Here is a 9790-nt window from a genome sequence, read left to right as displayed (position 1 = left end):
CTATTCCATATAGGGTTCCATAGCTCAGTTGGTTAGAGCGTACGGCTAATAACCGTAAGGTCGGTGGTTCAATCCCGCCTGGTACCAATTATTTCTAGTTCTCATTGTAGTTGGATAGCGAAACTCAAAACTAGTGTATGTGTACGGAGACACATGCAGACAAGAAGTAGAGAGATGGAGACACATGCAACAAAAACAAACTTCAAGTACTTGTACACTCTTCTTTATCACAAACATACGTTCATTTTTTTTAGACTTATCCAATACTAGCATGAAGAGTAATATACTCTATTCCATATAGGGTTCCATAGCTCAGTTGGTTAGAGCGTACGGCTAATAACCGTAAGGTCGGCGGTTTAATCCCGCTTGGTGCTAATTATTTCCAGCTCTCATTGTTGTTGATGGCGAAACTCAAAACTGGTGTATGTGTACGGAGACATATGCAGATGAGATGGAGACACATGCAACAAAAACAAACTTTAAGTACTTATACACTCTTCTTTATCACAAACATACGTTCATTTTTTTTAGACTTATCCAATATTAGCATGAAGAATAATATACTCTATTCCATATAGGGTTCAGTTGGTTAGAGCGTACGGCTAATAACCGTAAGGTCGGCGGTTCAATCCCGCTTGGTACCAATTATTTCCAGTTCTCATTGTTGTTGATGGCGAAACTCAAAACTGGTGTATGTGTATGGAGACATATGCAGATGAGACGTAGAGAGATGGAGACACATGCAACAAAAACAAACTTCAAGTACTTGTACACTCTTCTTTATCACCAATATTCCATCAAACATACTTTCATTTTTTTTAGACTTATCCAATACTAGCATGAAGAATAATATACTCTATTCCATATAGGGTTCCATAGCTCAGTTGGTTAGAGCGTACGGCTAATAACCGTAAGGTCGGCGGTTCAATCCCGCCTGGTACTAATTATTTCTAGTTCTCATTGTAGTTGGATGGCGAAACTCAAAACTGGTGTATGTGTACGGAGACACATGCAGACAAGACGTAGAGAGATGGAGAACATGCAACAAAAACAAACTTCAAGTACTTGTACACTCTTCTTTATCACAAACATACGTTCATTTTTTTTAGACTTATCCAATACTAGCATGAAGAATAATATACTCTATTCCATATAGGGTTCCATAGCTCAGTTGGTTAGAGCGTACGGCTAATAACCGTAAGGTCGTCGGTTCAATCCCGCCTGGTACCAATTATTTCCAGTTCTCATTGTAGTTGGATGGCGAAACTCAAAACTGGTGTATGTGTACGGAGACACATGCAGATGAGATGGAGACACATGCAACAAAAACAAACTTTAAGTACTTATACACTCTTCTTTATCACAAACATACGTTCATTTTTTTTAGACTTATCCAATATTAGCATGAAGAATAATATACTCTATTCCATATAGGGTTCAGTTGGTTAGAGCGTACGGCTAATAACCGTAAGGTCGGCGGTTCAATCCCGCTTGGTACCAATTATTTCCAGTTCTCATTGTAGTTGGATGGCGAAACTCAAAACTGGTGTATGTGTACGGAGACACATGCAGATAAGACGTAGAGAGATGGAGAACATGCAACAAAAACAAACTTCAAGTACTTGTACACTCTTCTTTATCACAAACATACGTTCATTTTTTTTAGACTTATCCAATACTAGCATGAAGAATAATATACTCTATTCCATATAGGGTTCCATAGCTCAGTTGGTTAGAGCGTACGGCTAATAACCGTAAGGTCGGCGGTTCAATCCCGCCTGGTACCAATTATTTCCAGTTCTCATTGTAGTTGGATGGCGAAACTCAAAACTGGTGTATGTGTACGGAGACACATGCAGATAAGACGTAGAGAGATGGAGACACATGCAACAAAAACAAACTTCAAGTACTTGTACACTCTTCTTTATCACCAATATTCCATCAAACATACTTTCATTTTTTTTAGACTTATCCAATACTAGCATGAAGAATAATATACTCTATTCCATATAGGGTTCAGTTGGTTAGAGCGTACGGCTAATAACCGTAAGGTCGGCGGTTCAATCCCGCCTGGTACCAATTATTTCCAGTTCTCATTGTAGTTGGATGGCGAAACTCAAAACTGGTGTATGTGTACGGAGACACATGCAGACAAGACGTAGAGAGATGGAGAACATGCAACAAAAACAAACTTCAAGTACTTGTACACTCTTCTTTATCACAAACATACGTTCATTTTTTTTAGACTTATCCAATACTAGCATGAAGAATAATATACTCTATTCCATATAGGGTTCCATAGCTCAGTTGGTTAGAGCGTACGGCTAATAACCGTAAGGTCGGCGGTTCAATCCCGCTTGGTGCTAATTATTTCCAGCTCTCATTGTTGTTGATGGCGAAACTCAAAACTGGTGTATGTGTACGGAGACATATGCAGATGAGACGTAGAGAGATGGAGACACATGCAACAAAAACAAACTTCAAGTACTTGTACACTCTTCTTTATCACCAATATTCCATCAAACATACTTTCATTTTTTTTAGACTTATCCAATACTAGCATGAAGAATAATATACTCTATTCCATATAGGGTTCCATAGCTCAGTTGGTTAGAGCGTACGGCTAATAACCGTAAGGTCGGCGGTTCAATCCCGCCTGGTACCAATTATTTCTAGTTCTCATTGTAGTTGGATGGCGAAACTCAAAACTGGTGTATGTGTACGGAGACACATGCAGACAAGACGTAGAGAGATGGAGAACATGCAAAACAAACTTCAAGTACTTGTACACTCTTCTTTATCACAAACATACGTTCATTTTTTTTAGACTTATCCAATACTAGCATGAAGAATAATATACTCTATTCCATATAGGGTTCCATAGCTCAGTTGGTTAGAGCGTACGGCTAATAACCGTAAGGTCGGCGGTTTAATCCCGCTTGGTGCTAATTATTTCCAGCTCTCATTGTTGTTGATGGCGAAACTCAAAACTGGTGTATGTGTACGGAGACATATGCAGATGAGATGGAGACACATGCAACAAAAACAAACTTTAAGTACTTATACACTCTTCTTTATCACAAACATACGTTCATTTTTTTTAGACTTATCCAATATTAGCATGAAGAATAATATACTCTATTCCATATAGGGTTCAGTTGGTTAGAGCGTACGGCTAATAACCGTAAGGTCGGCGGTTCAATCCCGCTTGGTACCAATTATTTCCAGTTCTCATTGTTGTTGATGGCGAAACTCAAAACTGGTGTATGTGTATGGAGACATATGCAGATGAGACGTAGAGAGATGGAGACACATGCAACAAAAACAAACTTCAAGTACTTGTACACTCTTCTTTATCACCAATATTCCATCAAACATACTTTCATTTTTTTTAGACTTATCCAATACTAGCATGAAGAATAATATACTCTATTCCATATAGGGTTCCATAGCTCAGTTGGTTAGAGCGTACGGCTAATAACCGTAAGGTCGGCGGTTCAATCCCGCCTGGTACTAATTATTTCTAGTTCTCATTGTAGTTGGATGGCGAAACTCAAAACTGGTGTATGTGTACGGAGACACATGCAGACAAGACGTAGAGAGATGGAGAACATGCAACAAAAACAAACTTCAAGTACTTGTACACTCTTCTTTATCACAAACATACGTTCATTTTTTTTAGACTTATCCAATACTAGCATGAAGAATAATATACTCTATTCCATATAGGGTTCCATAGCTCAGTTGGTTAGAGCGTACGGCTAATAACCGTAAGGTCGGCGGTTCAATCCCCGCCTGGTACCAATTATTTCCAGTTTTCATTGTAGTTGGATGGCGAAACTCAAAACTGGTGTATGTGTACGGAGACACATGCAGACAAGACGTAGAGAGATGGAGACTCATGCAACAAAAACAAACTTCAAGTACTTGTACACACGTTCATTTTTTTAGACTTATCCAATACTAGCATGAAGAATAATATACTCTATTCCATATAGGGTTCCATAGCTCAGTTGGTTAGAGCGTACGGCTAATAACCGTAAAGTTGGCGGTTCAATCCCGCCTGGTACTAATTATTTCCAGTTTTCATTATAGTTGGATGGCGAAACTCAAAACTGGTGTATATGTACGGAGACACATGCAGACAAGACGTTGAGAGATGGAGACACATGCAACAAAAACAAACTTCAAGTACTTGTACACTCTTCTTTATCACAAACATATGTTCATTTTTTTTAGACTTATCCAATACTAGCATGAAGAATAATATACTCTATTCCATATAGGGTTCCATAGCTCAGTTGGTTAGAGCGTACGGCTAATAACCGTAAGGTCGGCGGTTCAATCCCGCCTGGTACCAATTATTTCCAGTTTTCATTGTAGTTGGATGGCGAAACTCAAAACTGGTGTATGTGTACGGAGACACATGCAGACAAGACGTAGAGAGATGGAGACTCATGCAACAGAAACAAACTTCAAGTACTTGTACACACGTTCATTTTTTTAGACTTATCCAATACTAGCATGAAGAATAATATACTCTATTCCATATAGGATTCCATAGCTCAGTTGGTTAGAGCGTACGGCTAATAACCGTAAAGTTGGCAGTTCAATCCCGCCTGGTACCAATTATTTCCAGTTCTCATTGTTGTTGATGGCGAAACTCAAAACTGGTGTATGTGTATGGAGACATATGCAGATGAGACGTAGAGAGATGGATAATCTGATATTCGACATTTTTGCAAGCCTCATGGCCTACATATGCGTTTGCCTTCATCATAACAGCCAAAAAAGGCAGGTGCTGGGATTCGAACTCGCCCCCTTTCGGTCCTACAATCCACGTTCCTACCCCTGCGACAACAGTCAGTTTCTTTCTATCAATTTGGCTGGTAATCCGCTCGAGTTCCAAAGTATCTTGTCCTGTTGTTTTGCCTTTTTCTGTCCCATTTTGGGTGCACCATTTCATTTTTTTAGTTCAGTCAACCTTCTGGCACAGACTTAACCCCCCCTGTCTTCAACCTCCATTCCGTCGAACCAACCTTCCTCCCAACCTTCGGGAATGAACCCTCTCTGCGCCGCCATCATGGTTTTCCTCGCCGGCACACGCCTCGTCTGCCTGGCATCGTCTTTTTCAGGATGGATCCGCAACGCTCGCACCTTAATTTATTGGGGATCTTACTTAGTCCTCTTCGTATTGTTTTACCTTTCATACACTTGTCCCTCATGTCTCCTCTCTTTCTTTCTTTCAGTGGTTTCCCCCCTCTCAAGCGCGTTTAGGAGCCGTTTTCCCCTTGGTTCCGTTAGTCTTGAGGCTCCATTCGGGAGTCCTTCCCCGTTTCCTCCCTCATTCCTGTCCCTGTCGCTGTCAGTTTGCGCTGTCTTGTTGGTTTGTTGCGGCCTACAATTCATTGGTGGACGTTGTGGGCATCGGCCTAGCAACAAAAGTTCGTCTTCAACGTCAGGGACCCCAGCCAACCCAACAGATCCTATTCTCCTCTGTTCCCCATCTTCATTTCTTTCAGCTTTGCGGGACCTCTCCAACAACTCAAAGCCCGATTCTCACACTGAACTCAACTCCTCGCCCGGCTTCAAGAATCCATCGACCAATTGCTTGTTGCCTTTGCTCTTCTTGATGGTTCCAAAGGAATTCATGCCATCCACATCGACGAATCCACTTCTTCACCCAGTCCAACAGAAATTCCACCTTCCGCAGTGTCTACATCAACCCCAACCGTTAAAAGAGAAGAACAACCCAAGTCAATTACGCTGCCCATCCCCACCACTCAACCCAAGAAGATCAGTCCAACAATTCTCGCCCAACTTACCGATTTAACTCCAGAGCAAGCCATTAAAGAACTCCAGTCTCATGTCAAACAACAAAGGGAAGAGAAAAGACGCCCCGTTTTCTTGACTGAAGAAGAAAAACAAATGCCAGCAGATCAACTTTATCTTCGTCTCAAACAGGCCGACTTACTTGCTCGTGAAGCCGAATTCCTGCAACATATGCCTCAACTCCCTTCCGACGTCCGGAATTGGAGTAAAGCCGACATCAACCGTTGGTTCAGGGATCAGAAGCATGAACAATGGGCCATTCGTCAAATCGAAAATGGTAAAACACTTTTCATCTGTCCCCAATGCAATCAAGCCAGAGACGCCGGAGTTCATCGCTGTGTCCCTTTGTGGAAAAGACCAACAACCCGTTCCGGACTCCCCATGCAACGTCAGACCTTCTTAACGACATCGGGCGGTAGTTTCAGAGTCAGCCAGAAAACAGTTCCTGACACCACGCGCATATCTGAACTGTCGGATCGAATTGCCAAAGCAAGAGAAAATACAACACAAGCCAACCAGCAGTTAGCCCAACTCCAAGCTCCACGTACAACTACTTCAACCACTTCAAATTCAACTCCACTTGACATCCCAGATCATCAACAATTTCCATACGCTTCTAACCCTCAACTTCAACAGTTCGTTCAACAATCATCCTCATCGTCATCCAGTCCACCCCTCATCGATCTAACACTTGACGACGAACCAATGTCGTCCCTCGAAATCCAACAACCCCAACCACCTCCAATGCAATCCCCAATCATGTCCCAAGGTCAACAATTCCCCTATCAATCATATATTTATCCATATTACCCACCTATGTATTCCCCAACCCCCATATATTCGTCTTCATATAACCAGCCAAATTTTCAGTCCCACCATCCATCAAACCCAACCACATAACCATATCTTGCCCATCCTCCATGAAAAACACATCCATAAGCATCAATAATAATTCATCTAAATCCAATCCCCCATCTCAATTCCCCTTCGTCGTTATTCATGTCCATCATCTATCTATTCATCCAACATAACCCCCCACAACTCCCATAATAATAACATCGATATTAATTCTCCCCCTCCCGTCAAGTGTGTTCCCAATCCGTCTCCGTGTCCATTTTTTTCTATTTATTCGCTAGTTGCTCGCAACATCTCTCGTTGTTCCCTTCGTTTTGTTGATCTTTTCATAAATTCCATATCGATATTGTGCCTCGTTGATTCCGGTGCCGCCGTTAATGTTATGTCCTTCGAAATTGCTTCACAAATTCCATACAGAATCCATAATCAACCTTCCTCAACGCTATCTGGTTGCACGGGCTCCACAATGGATATTCTCCATTGGGGCTCTTCTTCTTTTTCCCTTTCCAATAGTCAATCTGTCGATCTTACCTTCGCCGTAGTCAATCATCTTCCCTGGCAATTTATTCTCGGTCTCCCATTCTTTGTTGCCACTAATTTTGTTGCCAATTTTTCAGAGAATTACCTCGTCAATCGCCACGGCCCAGTGCAACTCAAATCGCAACTCTAGTTCGTCATCTACAATCAACACACTCACCGCCGAAGAAAGACAAGAGCTCCAACAACGAGTGGATGAAGCATTACAGGCTGTCGAATATCCTGAAATCGTCGATCAACTCTCACCCCTTCTCTTGGAATTTCACGACATCTGGGCCTCCATGCGACCAAGCAAATGCAAAGTCCTACCACATGTCATTGAACTCTCCTCAACGCGCCCGATTGTCGAACGCCCTCGTCGTTTCTCCCGCCGAACAGGTTGAAATTATCAAGAAAGAAGTCGAAATCATGGAAAAAGACGGAATCATCAGGCCATCCTGTTCGCCGTACGCTACGGAAGTCGTCCTGACGCGGAAGAAGAATGGACTCTGGCGCTTTTGTGTTGATTACCGCCAACTCAATAAGGTTACTACATCCGACAAGTACCCGATCCCCCGGATCGCAAGTCTTCTAAATTCTATCCGCGGCAGTAACGTCTTTTGTGCCTTAGATCTTCGTGCTGGGTATTGGAACATTTGCATGGAGCCACGTTGTACCCCGTTTACCGCCTTCCGCACCCCTACAGGTCTTTATGAATTCGTGGTCATGCCTTTCGGCTTAAAGAACGCACCAGCCACATTTCAGCGTGTCATGGATTTCATCCTCCAAGACTTGTTTCCGAAAGGCGTCCTCGTCTACCTGGATGACATCTTGATCCACGGCACCTCCGTCGACGAAGTTTGCAGCACTCTTCGAATTGTTTTGCAACGTTTTCGCCATTTTGGGCTTCGGATGAACATCGTCAAGTCCCAGTTCTTCCATAAATCCCTTCTATATCTAGGTCATATCCTCGCCCATGGCACCATCCGACCAAATCCAAAGAAAGTCGAAGTCCTTTCATTTCGACATAACTCCATTGAAATTTTTATTGTAAACTCAGACCAATTGCTTGTAAAATTATGCTATAGGGTGGGTGGGCTCGCACATCCGCCCACCGACTTCAGTCCCAGAAGTTCGCAAAGTCCTCGGCCTGCTAAGTTATTTCCGCCAGTACATTCCAGCCTTTTCTCACTTTGCCCACCATCTATCAGATCTTTTCAAGTCCAAAGTCGTATTTGAATGGACACCCAACCATCAGTTTGCCCTCGAATTCTGCGCACATCAGTTAGCGACTTCAGTTCTTGTTCTTCCACTTGAAGATGACGATTTCGTTCTCGAGACCGATGCTTCAGACTACGCTGTTGGTGCCATTCTCTCAGTCCGTCGTGATGAAAAGCTCATTCCAGTTGAATTCGCCTCTTGCACCTTAAAAGCTGCTGAACTCCGTTGGCCAACACGAGAAAAAGAGGGCTATGCCATCTTTTGGGCCCTCAACCATTTCGATCATTATCTACGCGGCCGTCACTTTGATCTCTTCACCGATCACCAGTCTCTGCTGTACATGTCGAAGAACAACACCGGAAAACTCGCTCGCTGGTCCTGTCGCTTGGCGGAGTACAATTTCACCCTTCGTCATAAGCCTGGCAAGGAAATGGATCATGTCGATTTCTTTTCACGTTTTATTGTTGATGATTATGACCTTCTTGCCGATAGAATGACCTATCTCCCCTCGGTTCCTTCTTCAATCCCATGTCAACTTTCACCCTCGCAGCTTAGCGCAAATGTCATTGAAATAAGCAACGCTTCACCACCGACACCATCCCTCATTGTTCCAACGCCATTCCCCTCATTTGACGAAATCGTTACCGCACAACGATCCTATGTGCCCAGACCAACTGGCAAGCAATTCTCCACGCGAAACGAGATCATCTTCTACAACCATGGTCTGTGGATCCCACCAGCACTTCGTTCACAGGTTATCGCCGCGTGTCATATTGTTCCACCCTTCCGTCATGCGGGGCATGTGAAAACAGCTAAGACTATTTTGAAAAGTTGTAACTGGCCTAACTTACATCGTGATGTTGCTTCTTTTGTCAGCTCTTGTTTATCTTGTCAACGCTTACGCCCACGAATCGAGCAATATCAAGGCCAGTTCATCCATCAGCCGCCAACAACTTCATTGTTCGAGCAAGTCCATATCGATCACTGGGGCCCTTGTCTTTGGGTCCGCAATCAACCTTACGTTCTCACAATGATCGATCGTCTCAGCCGTTGGTGCGAATGCGTAGTTGTCAAAGATGCAAAGGCCGAAACGACTGCACGTACGTTTTTGGAGCACTGGGTTTGCCGCTACGGAGTACCCAAGACTGTTGTTTCTGACAAAGGACCCGCATTTTGGTCCGATGTCTTCGATCGGTTGTCCAAGTTGTTAGGTTTCACTCATTTGCGTACCACGTCCCAACAACAGCTTGATCGAGACATTTCATCGTACCCTAAAGAAGGGCATCGCCTCCATTCATATCGAGAATAAAGACATTCCCTTTTCCACTGCAGTTCAACTGGCCGTCTACGCCTATCGCTCTACAAT

General features: G+C 43.2%; 8 non-coding genes across 8 annotated transcripts; all 8 read left to right on the top strand.

Annotated features, from left to right (window-relative positions):
• The first annotated feature begins 13 nt into the window (after positions 1–13).
• Trnai-aau (transfer RNA isoleucine (anticodon AAU)) lies at positions 14–87 on the top strand. Its single transcript has one exon. It is a non-coding gene; the product is annotated as a tRNA-Ile (tRNA).
• Positions 88–869: 782 nt separating this feature from the next.
• Trnai-aau (transfer RNA isoleucine (anticodon AAU)) lies at positions 870–943 on the top strand. The gene has a single exon. It is a non-coding gene; the product is annotated as a tRNA-Ile (tRNA).
• A 213-nt stretch (positions 944–1156) lies between these two features.
• On the top strand, positions 1157–1230 carry Trnai-aau (transfer RNA isoleucine (anticodon AAU)). The gene has a single exon. It is a non-coding gene; the product is annotated as a tRNA-Ile (tRNA).
• Positions 1231–1713: 483 nt separating this feature from the next.
• Trnai-aau (transfer RNA isoleucine (anticodon AAU)) lies at positions 1714–1787 on the top strand. The gene has a single exon. It is a non-coding gene; the product is annotated as a tRNA-Ile (tRNA).
• Positions 1788–2591: 804 nt separating this feature from the next.
• On the top strand, positions 2592–2665 carry Trnai-aau (transfer RNA isoleucine (anticodon AAU)). Its single transcript has one exon. It is a non-coding gene; the product is annotated as a tRNA-Ile (tRNA).
• Positions 2666–3442: 777 nt separating this feature from the next.
• Positions 3443–3516, top strand: Trnai-aau (transfer RNA isoleucine (anticodon AAU)). Its single transcript has one exon. It is a non-coding gene; the product is annotated as a tRNA-Ile (tRNA).
• A 213-nt stretch (positions 3517–3729) lies between these two features.
• Positions 3730–3804, top strand: Trnai-aau (transfer RNA isoleucine (anticodon AAU)). The gene has a single exon. It is a non-coding gene; the product is annotated as a tRNA-Ile (tRNA).
• A 482-nt stretch (positions 3805–4286) lies between these two features.
• On the top strand, positions 4287–4360 carry Trnai-aau (transfer RNA isoleucine (anticodon AAU)). Its single transcript has one exon. It is a non-coding gene; the product is annotated as a tRNA-Ile (tRNA).
• The last annotated feature ends 5430 nt before the right edge of the window (positions 4361–9790 follow it).

Source organism: Condylostylus longicornis, unplaced genomic scaffold, assembly GCF_029603195.1.
Source record: "Condylostylus longicornis isolate FDR11 unplaced genomic scaffold, ASM2960319v2 ptg000783l, whole genome shotgun sequence".
Lineage (NCBI taxonomy): Eukaryota > Metazoa > Arthropoda > Insecta > Diptera > Dolichopodidae > Condylostylus > Condylostylus longicornis.
This window is presented reverse-complemented; position numbering and strand designations above follow the sequence as displayed.